Source organism: Cupressus sempervirens, chromosome 9 (genome assembly GCF_028749045.1).
Source record: "Cupressus sempervirens isolate cs-2001-9-10 chromosome 9, ASM2874904v1, whole genome shotgun sequence".
Lineage (NCBI taxonomy): Eukaryota > Viridiplantae > Streptophyta > Pinopsida > Cupressales > Cupressaceae > Cupressus > Cupressus sempervirens.
Genome location: NC_143126.1, coordinates 179,515,760 through 179,525,398, shown reverse-complemented (window position 1 = coordinate 179,525,398; position 9,639 = coordinate 179,515,760). Strand labels below are relative to the sequence as shown.

General features: G+C 31.3%; 1 pseudogene; it reads left to right on the top strand.

The window, feature by feature from the left end:
- The first annotated feature begins 958 nt into the window (after positions 1-958).
- Positions 959-3,922, top strand: LOC149538064 (leucine-rich repeat receptor-like serine/threonine-protein kinase BAM1 pseudogene; annotated as a pseudogene).
- Positions 3,923-9,639: the final 5,717 nt, after the last annotated feature.

Sequence of the window (9,639 nt, the reverse complement as noted above, 5' to 3'; positions counted from 1 at the left end):
TATAATCCCATTTATGTTAGATCTTGTGATTTTGTAATAGTGTAACTTGAATCATCATTCCAACTAACTTTACATCATGATAAGCATGCATATGTTATATTGTGACTCAATGACATGTAAGACCCTTTACCATACATCAAAAGTCAAAAATCATTTCTAAAATAAATTTATTTTTCTAGAACAATGGAACCATGGGTCGTACAAAAGAAAAATATTTGAATAATTCATTCACTAGAGAAAGCATATACTTCTAATATGCATACAATACGCTAAAATAAAACACAAGCTGACCCCCACAAAAGAGAAAAGACTAAAATATCATATATGTGTTGAATTTATCTTCTTTACAATAGCTTTATCTTATACAACTATTATTTGACATTTTAGAAGTGAGAATTATGATAACATGGCTTACTAAATAGATTTAAGAATTCAAGATAACTAGACTTTTTACTAGTAGTTCTCCTGACATAAAAATGCCAACTTTTTAAAGATGGGCAACTACTTCATACTTTGAAGCCAATGTTGGAAGCACTATTATAGAACCACTTTGGGACAAGAATAGCTTATTAAATTTTAGTATTGACTACATTGGTTCTTCCATTGGAAATCTCTTTCTTGGACAATTTTGAAGAATTTATTTCTATTTAATGAATTCTTGCCAAATATAGAAGGGCACAAATGTTTCTAAAATATCTTTTATATGCTAAATTCTCCTAGCATGATCAAATTTGGCTTTGGTTTGTAGGTTTCATGCACATCCATTTTATGATGGTAGATGGAGGTTCTCGAGCATTGGAGGATTCCAATGCTATGATAAGTACATGTGAGGACATTTCTTTACTAGATTACTTAAATGGTTTGTACTAGATTCTTGCATTTCTAAGTATCTTAGTTATTTTCAAATTACTATTTCTTGCACAATTTATAATCTCCTTCAAAGTTTTTATGTTGTACGATGGAATTCTTGAAGAAAACTACATTTCAGGTAGGGAAGACTGAATGGGTGTTCACTGGGCCATAAGGTGCTAGTAGCTACAACAACTTCCCTTTGGGGGAACCATTTTTCGAGGATAGGTAGGGAACATTCTTGTTAGATTATGGGTAGTTCTTCCTAGTATTTCTAGCTTTCTTTTGAATTATGAGAATTTTATGTGCATTTATCTTGCTTCTATGTACTAGTAAAATGCATATTGTCTTTGAATTTGTTTAGAAGTAATAATAAATAAAATAGGAAAGTGTGATACTTCAATTGTGGTCATTTCCCACAAAGATGATGGTTTAAAACTTTAAAAGAAGTTCATAGAGGGACTTAGCAACATTAGTGACAAAATGTGATTTTATCTTTTAAATTTTTGATAGGGATGAAGTTATTTGGAGATGGAAGAGTTAACAACATCTCATATTTGCATGAATGTAAGAAACAATAAAAAAGCTTGATTTTAGCTTTTTGTAGGAGTGGTACATTAGAAAGCTAGTTGAACATGTTGATTGTATCCTTAATATAATTTTTAAGGTATTGAAGACACATCAAAGAGATGCACCAAACTTAGTTCTATTAGTGGCAAAAATTGTTGGAATACATTGGTGGTATCCTACAGAGTCTCATGCAGTAGAGCTTACTATTGGGTATTATAACATTGCCTATAGGAATGGTTATGACTCGATAGTTGTAGTCTTTGCAAGATATGGGAAAGTAATTAATATCACATTTGAAAGGCATGGAAATGGAAGGAATGGTAAGTTGTTTCAAATGGATCTTTCCTCTAACAAACTTACTAGTTTCATTCCTCTAGATCTCTGTATTAGTGGGAAGTTGCAACACTCATACTACTTGATAACTTCTTCTTTGGGCCCATTCCTAAGATATTGGGAAGTTGCATGTCTCTTACCAGGCTATGTATGGGTCAAAATTTTCTCAATTGATCCATTCTTAAAGGTCTTATGAACCTTCCCAAGTGTAATCTGATTGAACTTCAAGATAACTATATGAGTGGTAGCATTCTAGAGAAAACTGCAATCACAATGGGCTTAGGTTAGTTAGTCTTATCCAACATTAGGATTTCACACCCTCTTCCTACCTCAATAGGAAATTTCTCAGTCCTCCAAACCCTCTTTCTAAATGGAAATGAGTTGACCAGTAGCATTCCTTTGCATATTAGTAGTTTGAAACATTTGTCTAAGATAGATCAGTAGTAATAGATTTTAGGAGCAATTCCTCTGGAGATTGTACACTATAAGATTTTAGCCTTCATAGATTTGAGTTGAAATGAGATGAAAGGACAAATCTCCCTAGAGATCACCAAGCTATGTCTTCTCAATTACCTTAGTATCTATAGAAATCATCTGGTTGGAAGTATTCCAAGAGAGATTGAAAACATGTTGAGCTCAACGTTTATGGATTTCTCCTACAAATATATTTTTGGTCTAGTTCCAAGTATGGGATAATTTAGTTACTTCAATGCAACATCCTTCATTGGAAACACTGATCTCTGTGGACCATATTTGAGTCCATGTCATGAGAACTCTTCTCCAACACAAGCCCATGTGAAAGGTCCATTATCCTCAACTTTTAAGCTAGTTTTAATCATAGGTCTTCTTATTTGTTACATGAATTTGCAATTTCTTCCATCATTAAAACAAGGTCTCTGAAGAAGGACAACACTTCAAGCCCAATGCAATAAAAGTTGACTGCATTTCTAGAGGCTTGATTTTTCTTGTGAAGAAGTTCTAGAATTCCTGAAAGAAGACAACACTATAGGAAAAGGTAGAGTTGGAATAATATACAAGGGCCTCATGCCCAATGGAGAGGAAGTAGCTGTAAAAAGTCTTCCTAGAAATGGTATAGGAATACCCTCACACAACCATAGCTTCAAAGAAGAGATTGAGATGTTGGGAAAAATCCTCCATCAACATATACTAAGACTTCTTGGCTACTATTCTAACCAGGAAACAATTTTTTTTGGTATATGAATACATGCCAAATGAGAGTCTTAGGGATCTCTTGCATGGTAAAAAATGTGGTGATTTTCATTGTGATACAAGGTACAAGATTTTGCTTAAGGCTACCAAGGGGTTATGCTACCTTCACCATGATTTCTCTCCACTTACTGCTCACAGAAATGTCAAGTCCAATAACATACTTCTATATTCCAACTTTGAAGCCCATATTGTTAATTTTGTGCTAACCAAATTCTTGCAAACTCTAAAGCATCTAAATGCATGTCTACAATAGTAGGCTTCTATGGCTACATCGCACCACGTAATTTTTTCTTAGTTTTTTACATGACACTTCCTCGCATATTCTTTTCAAATATGTTTATCTATCTTTCATGATCTTTAATACTCATAGGATTTATGAACTAGGATTTGATGCACAATACTTTTAACTATTGGGTTCATGAAGTAATCATGTACAACACTGTTAATATATCAAGTCTCAGATAATTATATATTATGTACCCTTTTAAAGAGTTAGTCTATAATTTTTTATTCATGTATGTTTTATCTAGAGTATGTGTACATATTGAAAGTAGATGAGAAGAGAAATGTATACAACTTTGATGTGGTTCTCTTAGAGATGGTTACAAGAAGAAGGAATGTTGGAAAATTTGGTGATGAAGTGGACATTTTTGAATGGGTGAGAAAGATGATAGACTCTACAACTGAAGGAGTTCCCAAGATCTTAGATGCAAGGCTCTCTAGTGTTCCATTGCATGAGGTGATGCATGTGTTTTAAATGGCACTACTTTATGTTGAAGAGTAGAGTGTGCAGAGACAACCAATGAGAAAAGTTGTTCAAATTATATCTGGGCCTCCAAAGATAAAGCCCACCAATGCCAATGCCAAAGAAGTTGTAAAGGGAACTTCACTAATTGAAGACATCAAGGATTCCAAGGACACTACAACATCTAGTGACTAAAGCTACCAGATTGTCATTTCATAATATTGACAAGGCAAAGGATTCATTGTCTTCTAGTAGTAGGATGAAGGTCAAGTGGGAACCACAAACACAACCTTCATTATCAAGCAATATACAAATAGAATGCAAGGATTAGAAATGTTTCCCCAAGATTTTGCTAGACCAAGGAAAAGGAAGATGAAAAATGTTTTAATATACAATTCATAAAGGATGATAATAATTTTCAAAGGCAATCATCTTAACTCAATACAGTGTCTACTTAGCTATTGTACATTCTGCATGATGATGTGATTTTTGTACTAAATTTATATTAAAATGGGTCAAATTTGATAGATAACACTTGTGTACTCATTTATGGACTTGTTCGATGCATTTGGGCATTGAATTTTTTTTTTAAATGTGTTTATATAGAAATTTAAGAAAATATTTATGTGGTTTTTTTTTTTGAGTTGCAAATTTTGGGTCTAGCAAAGTTTTGTTGAGTTAGTGTATCAACTATGTGACCAATACAGAAACTTGATAGGTTTGTCAACTTTATATATTAGAAAATGACTTTTCCATTATTGGTGTTTTCATGTAGTAGTAGTCCAACCTATATTCAATTTTCTTGCATTACATGGTTTGTCCTTTGTTGTAGCTATTTTTTCAATTTGAGAGGTCTTAATCTTTCCCCAAAATGGCTATTTAACAAGAGAGACATACCATTCAGAATATCTACATCTATTGGTTATGGCATGAAAGTAAGATGGGGCTATTTTAGCAATGATCATGCCACTAAGTTCATCCTAGTTCAAGTGACCTTTACTGAAAGATGACTTTGTGAATGTGATGAAGGAATTAGTTTTCAAATCAACTAAAGTGGAATATTACATTTTTTTAAGACACTAAAGTATAGTAAGTATATGAATCACCTACAAGCTCACTAATAGAGCCAGAACAATTTAAATTGACCATCTTCCCCTTCCACTTTAAGTGGTGTCCATCTAATGTGGCTTGTGGACATGGTGGATTTTTTTAATTTGACATTGAAAAATATGGAATTTCGTAATCTCTAATGTATATTCTTGAGATTGTTAACCACACCCAACATAAGATTTATCTAATGAGCCCTAGAAAGTTTAGTCCAGCTCATACAATTAGTAAACACACCACTAAATGGATAGAACACCAATAAAGAAAACCCTTTGCAGGTCAAACTTATCTATTCCCCTAATTTAATATTTATATTTTTGTTCTCAAGAAAAAAGGTCAAAATTTACATCCTAGAATACTATTGAGCATTTTATTTGCAATCAGATGATTTCAATTGAGTTTTGATAGTTTGCATTGCTTGAGCTCACAATGGGTAATTGAATCCATGTCCTAACACTATATTGTTAGTATAATAGAGGGTAGCCAAGTCACTTGTAATTTAGGAGCGCATTCACTCAAAGATAAAGAAACATAACATATTCAATTTAGATTGCTCAAGGAGAAAATAAGGAAGTAACACCCATCTAAAATTTTCTCAATGTAGCTACACTAACCAATCTCTACTAATAGTTTAGTGCCCTAAGAAAAGAAAAAATTGGATGATGTGCCTTATGAAATGTGAGATCAATGGGTAAATGCAGGGAGGAAGAATGAACAATTACGAGCACCTTATCAAGAAGGTCCTTTTGAATAAGGGTGTCCATCTTTCAATTCAATGCATCCTAGTCCACATGAGCCAAAACCATGATCTCATCTAATATTTTAATGATTTGTTTGTGACCGTTCCCTTTGTTGGATTTCTCTAAGCTAGTAAAAAGCTCTTTAATTGATGTTTAACTAAACAATTTTTATTATTCTATTTATTTATATAAATTAAATTTAAAAATATAATATTGCTATTATTGCATCATTCAAAATCATATTTAGTATTTAATTAAATTTTATATTTTATAATATTTAATAATTCTTTCTATCTATGTATAAATGTAATAATAATATGAAGTGTGCTTAAATTGAATATTTTTCAAAGAAGAGTGATGTATCATTAGTTATTTAATTTTATTTAAAATAATTATTTTAATGATATTATTAGTTTGAACTATTTATCTTTTCTTAGGTTATTTACTATTTATTCTTAGTATATGTATATAAACATTTCTATCTTATACAAATAAAAGAATGTTCATACCTTATCCTTTAACATCTTATTCTATTTCTAATGTAGCTTTATCATAAATGTGTTTTTCTAATATTTATTTTGTCTTATCTTCCACATTAGTTGATACAATCTTGATTTTCAAGTTTACCATTCATTACCCTATATTATCCCTCAATGGATCAAATCAACCCCATTATTATCATTATAATCTTTTTTAATTGGATCATGAGCATAATTTCATCGATAGAACCATACACATGAATCTATCATCTTCCTTAAATCTTTCAAAAATATGCTATTAGCCATCTTTCACTACCATGCTTATTCTACTATCTTGATGATAGATCACATAATTCAAAACATTGATGCTAAAAGTGTATACACAATTAAAATTAAAAGTAACGAAAAATAAATACATCTAATAATAGAAATAAATAAACTCATCAAATATAATAAATAATAAAAATTAAATCTAACTTTTAAGTTGGTAAGCTAGATTCTAATGAAAACCTTATCCTTAAAATAATGTGTTTAAATAAAAATTACAAACTTTGTCATAGAATAATATAGCTAACATTTATATTAAAAATGGATTGTGTTTTTTATTTTGATAAAAAAAAAGGATCATTTTGTAAAAGTCAAATTCTACACATGACCCCTATTGATAACCATAACCTATAGGATTTTAATGTAGAAAAAACATAAGAAAATATATAAGGTCTTTGTTGGCTGCTCTATCTAGTGTTGGTAGATAAGAAACCATCATAATTCTTATAAAATATGATAGTGGGTCATTTAAGCTTTCTTTTCAATGGGAAAGGGAGAGTGCATGAGAAAAAAATTCATAAAACAAAGCCATGAAATTATTATTAGGCAAACAATAACTACATCTCACAACTTGCCTTCTCACTAACTCAACTACACACTTGCCCTTAATTGCATGACTAATTATTGGTGACCAACTATTTAGTCATTTATTTGATCATTTATTTATTCACTTATTTTTTTTTGGTCTTTTGATTTTACCCAATGACTAAATTATGTCATTTATGTAGTCACTTATACTTATAAATTGTAAAACATTACTATAATTTGATAATTTTGAGTCATGTGACTAAATCTTTTAGTCTTGTGACTAAAAAGTTTATTCACATAGTCATTTATTTTCCAAAATTCTACTAGCATCTACCATATCTAAAATCAACTTCGCATTGTGTTGTAACTCTGGCATAGGTATTTTATCATCAATAGATTTCATTTTAGCATTCAATTTTCAAGATTGGTCAACACCCTCACTTGTGGACCTCTCATGTCAAGGACTTTTTGTTCTATTTTAGCACCATGTTCTTGGTTATGAGGTAACAATTCTTCAGGTATACTTTCTTGTAAAATATAAATTTTGTTGAACAACTATAAAATCTTAGAAAGTGCATTGTTATTTTCATGTATTTATGTGTGTGTGTGTGTGTGTGTGTGTGTGTGTGTGTGTGTGTGTGTGTGTGTGTGTGTGTGTGTGTGTGTGTGGGTGTGTGCGCGCGCGCGCGCGTGCGCGTCTGTGTATGTATATATATGTATGTATGTATGTATCTACATATATATACATATGTATGTTTATATATATGTATATATACATACACACATATATATGTGTGTCTATGTATGTATGTATATATATAGAGAGAGATCTTGTGGATTGTGGATTATTAAAAAATAAATTTAGAAAACATGACATTAAATCATTCCCCATTTTTTTTGATTGATTGTGGAGAGATGTATGTGAAAGAGGCTGGAGAGATTCAAATGAGGGTGGAGAGCTCTGAATGTTGGTGGAGATCAATGGAGATCTAGGATTTTGTTTATGTTCCCTTGTGATCGCTGCATTTCGTTGTCATGTCATGCCCTCCTCATCTTTGTGCCCTTGCTCTACAATTTTCTTCAAGGGGAGGAGAGTTATCTATGTAAATGTTATTTTTTCCCTCTAAATATGTATCTCTTATTGATATATAATAGTTTTGGTTAGATTCAAGAATAACTCATTATGATGATTGTATGCATATGTGCATGTATGTATATATATCAGTTCAGTATGCGAACTTCTTTACATGCATATATACACACATGCATAGTATTTGTGCTAAATTAAATTAATCATTCATGTCTTGAATTCACATAAGTAAATATCCTTGCATTAAAATGAAATTATTCATACCAAACTAAGTATGCAAAAATTTGTACTTATGGATTATATTATCTCTTGGTGATTGAATAAATATCTCATGCATAATATCATCTAGGTAATGATTAGATGCATTCGCATTAAGTCATAATAGGTTTGAGAAGATGATCCATTTATGTTTATATAGATCAATGAATTAATTTAAATAATGTTTGGTTAAGCATTAACTAAACTAATTAGTATAAAGTTAATAATTGTTTATATCAACAGTCATGTCATGAGTGGTGGTGCAGAGCACCAAGGCACTATAGTGGATTTTGGTTTAATGTTTTGGTTTCTCACCTAATCAGGCTACGATAAATCATTCTTGCATGAAAAATCCATGATTGTAATGAAAAGATGCCTTCAAGTATGCTTAGGTCACTTTGGGAAAGTTATAAGCCAAAGTTGCTAGCTAGGAAAAATTGGGTCTTTTTGAGTTTTTGGTTAAGATATCCTAGGATTAGGTGTTTTTAGTTTTTTTTAATAAGTTGGAATCTTTTCCAAGTCTTAGAATTGGAAATTTGTGAAAAATGTAAAAGTTGCAGTTTTTGTGCAAAATTGCTAATTTATAAGTTTGAAAAGTTGCTAAAAAATGCAACTTAGTTGAAAAAGAGTTGTAACTATTCAAAAAATAGTTATAACCATTGGGATGGATGTAGGAAATATATATATATCTCATTTTTGAGGTCACAAAGTGCTGATTGTATGGATTGGCAGAAGTTGCAATAATAGATTTTTCAATTTTGAGGAAATTTTGTTGGTTTCCTCTATTTTGTCCATACTATATGGATTGATAGTCATGATCAGATGACTATTTGAATAAGATCTTATTCTTACCTTTCCATTTCATTTGGTTTCATCATTTTGTGTGGAGTTATGTTCAAGTTATTCTATTTTTTGTATAGGAGGGTTTGTAGAACAATTTTGTGCAAGCTTCAAAGATGGGCCCATAGCTGTGACTTCCAAAATTGGTTTTTAATGGCCTCTAGAGGAATGAAATTTAGATGGGTCCTCTCAGTTATTATAGGGTTTCAAGACTGGGCAATGTGTCTTTTTTATTTTTTGTAACTAGCCCTAGGTCAAGTGCCTATGAGGATTTGACCTTGTGAGCATGTTGTTTGGAGTATAATAGGATAAGGAGACCTATTGGAGGGTTGAGTATTTGTGAGGAAGTTGTAGGAAGGTGTATAGAAATTCTTGAGTGTTAGGTGTGTTTCCATGACCTCACTTTCCCATAGTTTCTTTGTAAACTAGTCTTAATTGGGTCAATTAGGACTGTGTTGTTTAGTGAAGGAAAGGGATGTCTCTAGGTCTATGTATGCATTTATTTATATATATAAAGAGATCTTGGCACAAAAGAAAAAACAA